At 38.3% G+C, this 8,355-nt stretch overlaps 1 non-coding gene across 1 annotated transcript; it reads left to right on the top strand.

Annotated features, from left to right (window-relative positions):
* The first annotated feature begins 7,947 nt into the window (after positions 1-7,947).
* LOC131158959 (small nucleolar RNA R71) lies at positions 7,948-8,053 on the top strand. Its single transcript, XR_009137576.1, has one exon. It is a non-coding gene; the product is annotated as a small nucleolar RNA R71 (small nucleolar RNA).
* Positions 8,054-8,355: the final 302 nt, after the last annotated feature.

Genomic DNA, 8,355 nt, shown 5'->3' with positions numbered 1-8,355 from the left:
ATAACGAGAAACGGAAATCCTACGTCTAATTAGGCAGACATTGAAACACGCGTTGAACTTTAGAATGAAAATTAAAGATGATAACTTTCACATTTAATTTAAGACATGCAATTCTAAGAAAAACTCAATTAACACAAGAGAACTAAACTCTAACGCAAACAAGAACTTGAACCAAAATTAAATTTTACTACGTAATTCATGAACGCAAACTCAATCGAACACAAAATCTATTAAAACCTGAATTTCAATGCCATCAAAAACACAACCCAATATTTACTCTTCAACAACCTTAACAAATAATTAGAACACGATTAAAATTTAAACTCTAATTAAATTGGAATTGGACTAAGTAAGACCAACAATTCTTAAATAGTAAAGTAGTTTTTTTTTTCTTTTTTTCAGAGACCAAATCAAAAAAAAAATAACTCAAACAAAAAAATAACTTCTAATAATATTATTAAAGAAGAAGAAAAAAAATTAAAAAAAATAAATAAGCTTGATTAATAATACTCAACAAAGATTCAAAATCTGAACTTTAAATGAAACTGAATTAAACAAAAAATATTCAATTAAATAATTTGCAAGTAAGAATAAAAATAAAAATAAAAATAGAGAAGGAGAAGGAGAAAAAGTTGCTGGCTGTAGGCAATGGCTGGAGTGCAGCAGCCGTGGGTGTTGCTGGTTGTGGTTGACAGTAGAGGTGTTCGGCTGAAGAAGAACAGATCTTCCAGAGCAGCAATGGTGAAGTAGGAGGCTTTGGGTCCTTGTGTTTGCAGCACACCAGCAAAAACAGGGAAGAAGAAAGACAACCGCAGCAACAGCAGGTGGGGGACCCTCGGGGTTGATAGTAAAAGTAGCCGCAGTAGGTGGTTCTAAGGAAGAAGAAGGGATGCAGCAGGTAAGGGACTCTCGGGTTGGCAGCACTCGTAAGATAGGTGGCCGGAGTAGAGCAATAGTCCTCTTAGAGCAAGGGGTTCATGAGAAGATAAGGGAGAGAAGAGGAAAGGAGAAGAAGAAGAAGAAGGAAGAAGAGGGAGAGGAGATAGAGAGAAGGAGAGAAGAGAGGAGAACCGAAAGTGTTAGAGAGAAATGGAGGAATAGAGGGGGTGCTCAGGGCAAGGAGATTCTAGCTAGGAGGAGAGGAATATATAGGGGAGAGGGCCACTGCCCTACCCAATAAGGCACTCAGACAAAAGGACCCGACCGGCTGCATGGTCGGGTCACATCGGGCCAAATCTTTTTTTTTTCTTTTTTTCTCATTTTTTTTTCTTCTGCGAATGAAACCAATCTTGACCCTTATGGAGCCTATTTCTCTCAAAACTCAAAACATAGAAGTCGTAGATAATCTTCTCTTCTTTCTCCAAAATTTTGAATCATCTCAATTGGAGCTCGAACGGAAAAATTAGGCACAAGTTACGAATTTATGCCGATTTTAGCTCCCAATAATTTTCTTGCGATAAAAAAATGCCAAAAATTCATAAATTGCTTAATAAAACCCAAATATTATAAATAGGACACCGTGTTAAAATATTGAGAGTAATAAGGTATTTAATTAAAAATGTATGCCCAAATACACAAATTAAAATGCCTAATTGCACAGTTTAAGCGCATAATCACACCCCCAACTAACGTTTTGCTAATCTCTAGCAAATAATGTGAATGAATCTCAGGGCAGTATCAACAATTACTAACTCCAGCAAACATGAAATTAATGCCGATGCAACACAATCATACCATTTTACATACAGGAATATAATTGAATTTCACACAAGTTCGTTCATAATTAATGCACACAACTCTAAAGCACGTCACTCATGCAAGTTTCATCATTATATAGCAATTAAGAACAATATGCTCACATGACATTAACCAGCGATACAATTCAGAGTTAATGCGGTTATATAAGTTCGAGTATAAATAGGTGAAATCTCGAGGAGTGTGTGATATATGTGACTCATTACAAGTAGGATACCAATGGACACCTACAGAATGGTCGTTTTGACTCAACCTAACTGGTATACTCTCAAGAAAACTCAACAAGAATGGGTTCACTTGTCATATGTGAGGAGTAGTGTCACGATCAAATATCCCACATATTGCAATAAACAAACACTAAGTATATGGAGTGGACTAGTCTGAAAAGGATCTAGCTTATCAGTGAGGTGTCAGGTCCTTCACCCTAACATCTTCTTACCTACTTGCCATGCATAATCGAGACCACCCTAGATCAATTTATTCACAAACTTGGCGTGAATACATTTGAGGCATTAAACGGTTGAAGAATCTTCATACGTGGAGAACATGTGTCATGTCCTTGACTTTTTGTGGTATTTTTGTGGAGCAAGCATTAGCATTTCATGTGCATTTTTTCTTATTCTTTCTTCTTCTCATTCTTTAATTTTTGCATGTTCATTGTCAATTAGTACAATCATTACACTTCTTTCATTATCTTCATACCACCAACGGGAATTAAGCTCGAACAGTGGTCCATGAACTAAGTCTATTTCTAGGGGTGGCTCAGCCTTCACGTCTTGAGTAGGCTACAAGACCTAGATTTTTATCTCCCCGCTAGATGTCACCTTTAGAATGGCAAGTCAAAAATAGAGACTAGTGTACAAAGAATCGTCCAGAAGAAAAGAGAACTAAGTTTCGTGAACTCTGATTTGATGTTAACACTCTGAAGGATGATAAATAGCTCGAGGATATCTCACAAGGTGTCATAGTCACCACGGGTGTTCTCTCAATGCTCACAAGGAACCCTAAGTGCAATGAATCATGTGAATGTGTCTATTCAGCCTCATAAGATGTTATGTAAATACAAGAGATTATATAACTAGATTAACACGAGTGTACTACCAATCAATTCTTTATAGAGTTACAAAGCTATATAAAGAGAAACTACACATAAATGAGTATTGAGGATAAACGATTATGACATGATTAACACTGACATTTACCCTTCACATACTTGCATATAACCTAAGAATTACACACTTGAGTTACTTATGTGTAGTTTCTCTTTATATGAATCTGTAACTCTATGAAGAATTGATTGGTAGTACACTCGTGTTAATTTGGTTATATAATCTCTTCTATCTGCATGGCATCTATGAGGCTGAATAAACACATTCACATAATTTATTGCACTTAGGTTTCCTTGTGAGCACTGAGAGAACACCCGTGGCGACTATGACAGCTTGTGAGATATCCTTGAGCTATTTATCATCCTTTAGAGTGTTGACATCAAATCAGAGTTCACGAAACTCAGTTTTCTTTTCTTCTGGACAATTCTTTGTACACTAGCATCTATTTTTGACTTGCTAGCCTAAAGGTGACATCTAGTGGGGAGATATAAATCTATGTCTTGTAGCCTACTCAAGATGTGAAGGCTGAGCCACCCCTAGAATTAAACTTAGTTCATAGACCACTATTCGAGCTTAATTCCCATTAGTAGTATGAAGATAATGAAAGAAGTGTAATGATTGTCCTAATTAACAATGAAAAGGCAAAAATTGAAGAATGAACAGAAGAAAGAATAAGAAAAAATGCACATGAAATGCTAATGCCTACTCCACAAAAATACCACAAAAATTCAATGACACGACACATGTTTTCCATGTATGAAGATTCTTCAACCGTTTAATGCCTCATATGTATTCATGGCAAGTTTGTGAATAAGTTGATATAGGGTGGTCTCAGTTGGACATGGTGAGTAGGTGAGAAGATGCTAAGGTGAAGGACCCGACACCTCACAGATAGGTTAGATCCTTTTCAGACTAGTCCACTCCATATACTTAGCGTTTGTTCATTGCAATATGTGGGATGTTTGATCGCAACACTCCTCCTCACATATGACGAGTGAACCCATTCTTGTTGAGTGTTCTTGAGGGTGTACGGCTTAGGCTGAGTCAAAATGATCGTTCTGTAGGTGTCCATTGGTATCCTAGGTGTAATGAGTCACACATATCACACACTTCTCGAGATTTTACTTGTTTATACTCGAACTTATATGACTGCATTAACTCTAAATTGTACCACTGGTTAACTTCATATGAGCATATTGTTCTTAATTGCTATATAATGATGAAACTTTCATGAGTGACGTGTTTTGGAGTTGCGTGCATTGAATATGAATGAACTTGAGTGAAATTAAGTTATATTCTTGTATATGAAACTGTATAATTGTGTTGCATGGGTATTAATTTCATGTTTATTGGAGTTAGTAATTGTGGATACCGCCCTGAGATTCATTCACATTATTTGCTAGAGACTAGCAAAACATTAGTTGGGGGGGTGTGATTATGCTCTTAAACTACGTAATTAGGCGTTTTAATTCGTGCATTTTGGCATACATTTTTAATTGAATGCCTAATTACTCTCAATATTTTAACATGGTGTCCTATTTATAATATTTGGGTTTTATTGAGCAATTTATAAATTTTTGGCATTTTTCTATCGTCGGAAAATTATCAAGAGCTAAAACCGACATCAAATTGTAACTTTTGCATAATTTTTCCATCCAAGCTCTGATCAAGATGATTCAAAATTTTGGAGAAAGATAAGAAGATTATCTACAACTACTGTGTTTTGAGCTTCGAGAGAAACGGGCTTAAGGAGGGTCAATATTGGCCTCATTAGCAAAAGAAAAACAAATAAGAAAAAAAGAAGAAAGAAAAAAAGATTTGGCCCTGATGTGAACCGACCACGCAGCCAGGTTGGGTCCTTTTGTCTGGGTGCCTCGCTAAGTCGGGCAGTGGCCCTATTCCTTATATATTCCTCTCCTCCCAACTAGAATCTCCCAGCCCTGAGCACCCCCTCTCTTGCTCCCTTTCTCTCTAACACTCTCGGTTCTCCTCTCTTCTCTCCTTCTCTCTATCTCCTCTCCCTTTTCTTCCTTCTTCTTCCCCTTTCCTTTTCTCTTCCTTCTCTCCCTTATCTTCTCATAAACCCCTTACTCCGACAGGACTACTGCTCTACTCCAGCCACCTATCTTGTTGCTGCTTCTGGAGTGTTGCCAACCCGAGAGTCCCCTACCTTCTACATCCCTCTTCTTCTTCATATCCTTCTTCCTGAGAACCACTAGCTACGACTGCTCTTACTGTTAACCCCGAGAGTCCCCCACCTACTGCTACTGCACCTGTCTTTCTTCTTCCCTACTGTTGCGGGTGTGCTGCCAACACAAGGACCCGAAGTCTCCTGCTCCACCATTACTGCTCCAGAAGATCTGTTTTTCTCCAACCGAACACCTCTGCTGTCAACCACAACCAGCCACACCTACGGCTGCTACACTCTAGCCACTGCCTACGATCAACAACCTTTTCTCCTTCTCCTTCTTTATTTTTATTTTTATTTTTATTATTGCTTTCAAATTATTTAATTGAATATTTTTTGTTTAATTGAGTTTTATTTAAAGTTTGGATTTTGAATCTTTGTTGAGTATTATTAATTAAGCTTTTTTTTTTCTTCTTATTGAATAATATTATTAAAAGTTAATTTTTTGTTGGAGTTATTTTTTTGATTTGGTCTCAAAAAAGAAGAAAAAAAAAGTACTTTAGGATTTAAAAATTGTTGGTCTTATTTAGTTCATTCCAGTTTAATTAGAGTTTAAATTTTAATCATGTTCTAATTATTTGTTAAGGTTATTGAAGAGTAAATCTTGGGTTGTGTTTTTTATGGCATTGAAATTCAGGTTTTAATAGATTCCGTGTTCAATTGACTATGGAGTTTTAAATGAAAGAAGGAAAAAATGGGTTTCTGAATGACTTTTAGTGTTGCACCGACCAAGTCGCACCGAATGCTCACATGGTCACATTTGGTCGCCCCTTTCCATACTCGGTTCTCCCCTTTTTGTTTTTTCAAATCACGGGTGGCCACCCGGAAGCACTAAGTTTATCGTCGTCAGCCAGATATGTCAATAGTACACCTTGAAATCATCCTAGTTCAATAACAAGCATGTTGTCCTCCATTTCTTCTTTGAATGATGTATCATTTACCCAAATGTTACCTTCTATCTTAGAGACTGTATTTGAAAGAATCTATTCGTTAAGGTCATTTAAGTCAAATAAAGGATTGCTCTCGGGTTGTATCACATCCCCTAAAGGATTCCTTAATAAAATCGAAGGGGTAATGTCCTCAACGCACTCATCGATCATATCGACATCCATCTCATGGATGTCGTCGAGTGGATGTTGGGATGCATGGAATATGTTCAGAGGAAGTTGCATGTTTCCAAAAGATACATCCATGATCCCTATTCAACATTGAATATAGGCATTTGCTGTGGCAAAAAATGGTCGTCCTAACAGGATAGGGGTTCTAATCTTTTGTTGGGTTAGAGGGTTCCATATCCAAGACTGTAAAGTCAACCGGATTATAGAATTCGTCAACCTTAACTGAGACGTCTCCTATTACACCTCAAGATTTTTTTACTGACCGATTAGCAAAACTTAATGTTACGGGGGTGGGTTTTAATTCTCCCAAATTAAATTGTTTGAAAATTGAGTACGGTAGAAGGTTCACGCTAGCTCCTAAGTCCAAGAGGGCCTTATCAATTGTGTAATTACTGATTACACATGAAATAGTTGGAGTAGCGGGGTCTTTGAGCTTAGGAGGGAGGTGACCCAAAATGATTGAGCTTGCATGTTCGGTCAGCTTAACTTGCTTGTCTATATGCACCCTTGATTTTCACTTTTGCGTGCATAGGTCCTTAAGGAATTTGGCATATGCAGGTATTTGCTTGATTGCATCTAAAAGAGGGATGTTGACCTTAACTTGCTTAAGTGTATCCATGAAGGATTCATTAGTGGTCTCTTTTCTAGATTTGAAGGGTGCTTGGAGGGCTACAGGGTATGGGGCTGCAGGAATATGGTGGGATAGCGTTTCATTTGGTGGCAAGGTGGATGCTTCGGTGTCTTCTACTGACTCCTGCGGTAGAGGGACGCCTATTTCTATGGGTTCGGCCCTCTTCTTTTCTTTACCCTTTGCTTGGCTTATTGGCTCCCCAACCCTATTGTTGATCTCCCTACCGCTCCTAAGTGTGGTTATTTCCTAAGCATGTATTTTCTTCGATGAAGGGTCTATTGTAGTCTCTCTTTCTATTATGCATTGCCTTTAAAGCATTGTTTACGGCTGGCTCGGCAACTTACCTTCGTTTATTTTATTAACTGCCCTAGCGAGTTGTCCCATAGTGGTCTCTAGCTTTGCTATGGATTGCGAGTGAGACTAGAGTATTTGCCACTTCATGTGGCTATTTGCTTTGATGCTTTGCAAAGTTTTCAACACCATCTCCTAAAAGACTAATGGTTAGTTTGTTGAATAGATGGCTGTTGAAACAATGAAGGACTATGAATTGCAATAGGGGGATCCTGGATAGTTGGAAATTGTTAAGGGAGTAAATCACGCGGGTTCTTTGGAGGTCTTTGAGCTTGAAGGCCTGGAGCTTATGGCTTTCAAGGTGAGTTAGCGTGTTGCTTCCTCCCAAAACCATAGGCATTCAGGTCGTAGTTATTTGTCTGTTGATCATACCAATGGTGGGTGGCTCTTACTTCCTCATGCATAAGCTAAAGTTGGGATAACGCATGTGGGCAATTATAGCATGTATGGGAAGGGTCGAAGCAAATTGCACATACCTCTGCACATGCCATTGTTCGCGGTTGTTGTCGTAGAGACAAAAACTTATCAAGTTTATAGGATATGGTGTGCAGAGTAGGGCTTAGGTTATGACTTATGGCTAACTTATAAACTCCTTTTGGTTTAGAATTTGATGCATTAGGTAGTCAACGAGTGGCAGCCATGTGCTGCTGAGAACTTTCCGCCATATTTTTGAAGAGAATCCAAGTCTTATTCTCATGCTTAGTGAGGAAAGTACCTCCGCATGATGCATCAACCATAGACCAATCTCTTTCAACCAATCCTTCATAGAAAGTTTGGACTAATTGCCACTTGGGAACCTGGTGATGTGGGCATTTACGGAGCATATCCCTAAAGCGCTCCTAAGTCTCGAAAAAGAGTTCCTCATCCATTTGTGAGAAACTGGTGATGGCTCTCCCAAGCTGATTAGTTTTCCTATTTGGAAGTACTTCTTAAGAAATTCATGTAGCATGGTAGCCTAGTTCGGCTCTCCTGAGTTCGGCTCTAAGGACATCAGACAATATTTGGCTTTATCCTTAAGAGAGAATGGGAAAAGCCTAAGATGGAGAGCGTCATCAATAAAATTAGGAACTTGGATGGTGGAACAGAATTCCAAGAACTCATCCAGATGCTGATAAGGATTTTCAGTAGAATTCTAATGAAAGTTGGGCAGCATCAAGATGATTGAAGTCTTAATCTCAAATTGGCCACCTAAACATCCGAGAA

The sequence above is a fragment of the Malania oleifera genome, chromosome 6 (genome assembly GCF_029873635.1).
Source record: "Malania oleifera isolate guangnan ecotype guangnan chromosome 6, ASM2987363v1, whole genome shotgun sequence".
In the NCBI taxonomy this organism is placed as follows: domain Eukaryota; kingdom Viridiplantae; phylum Streptophyta; class Magnoliopsida; order Santalales; family Ximeniaceae; genus Malania; species Malania oleifera.
The sequence above is the reverse complement of the archived record's forward strand: the minus strand, read 5'-3'. Positions and strand labels throughout refer to the sequence as shown.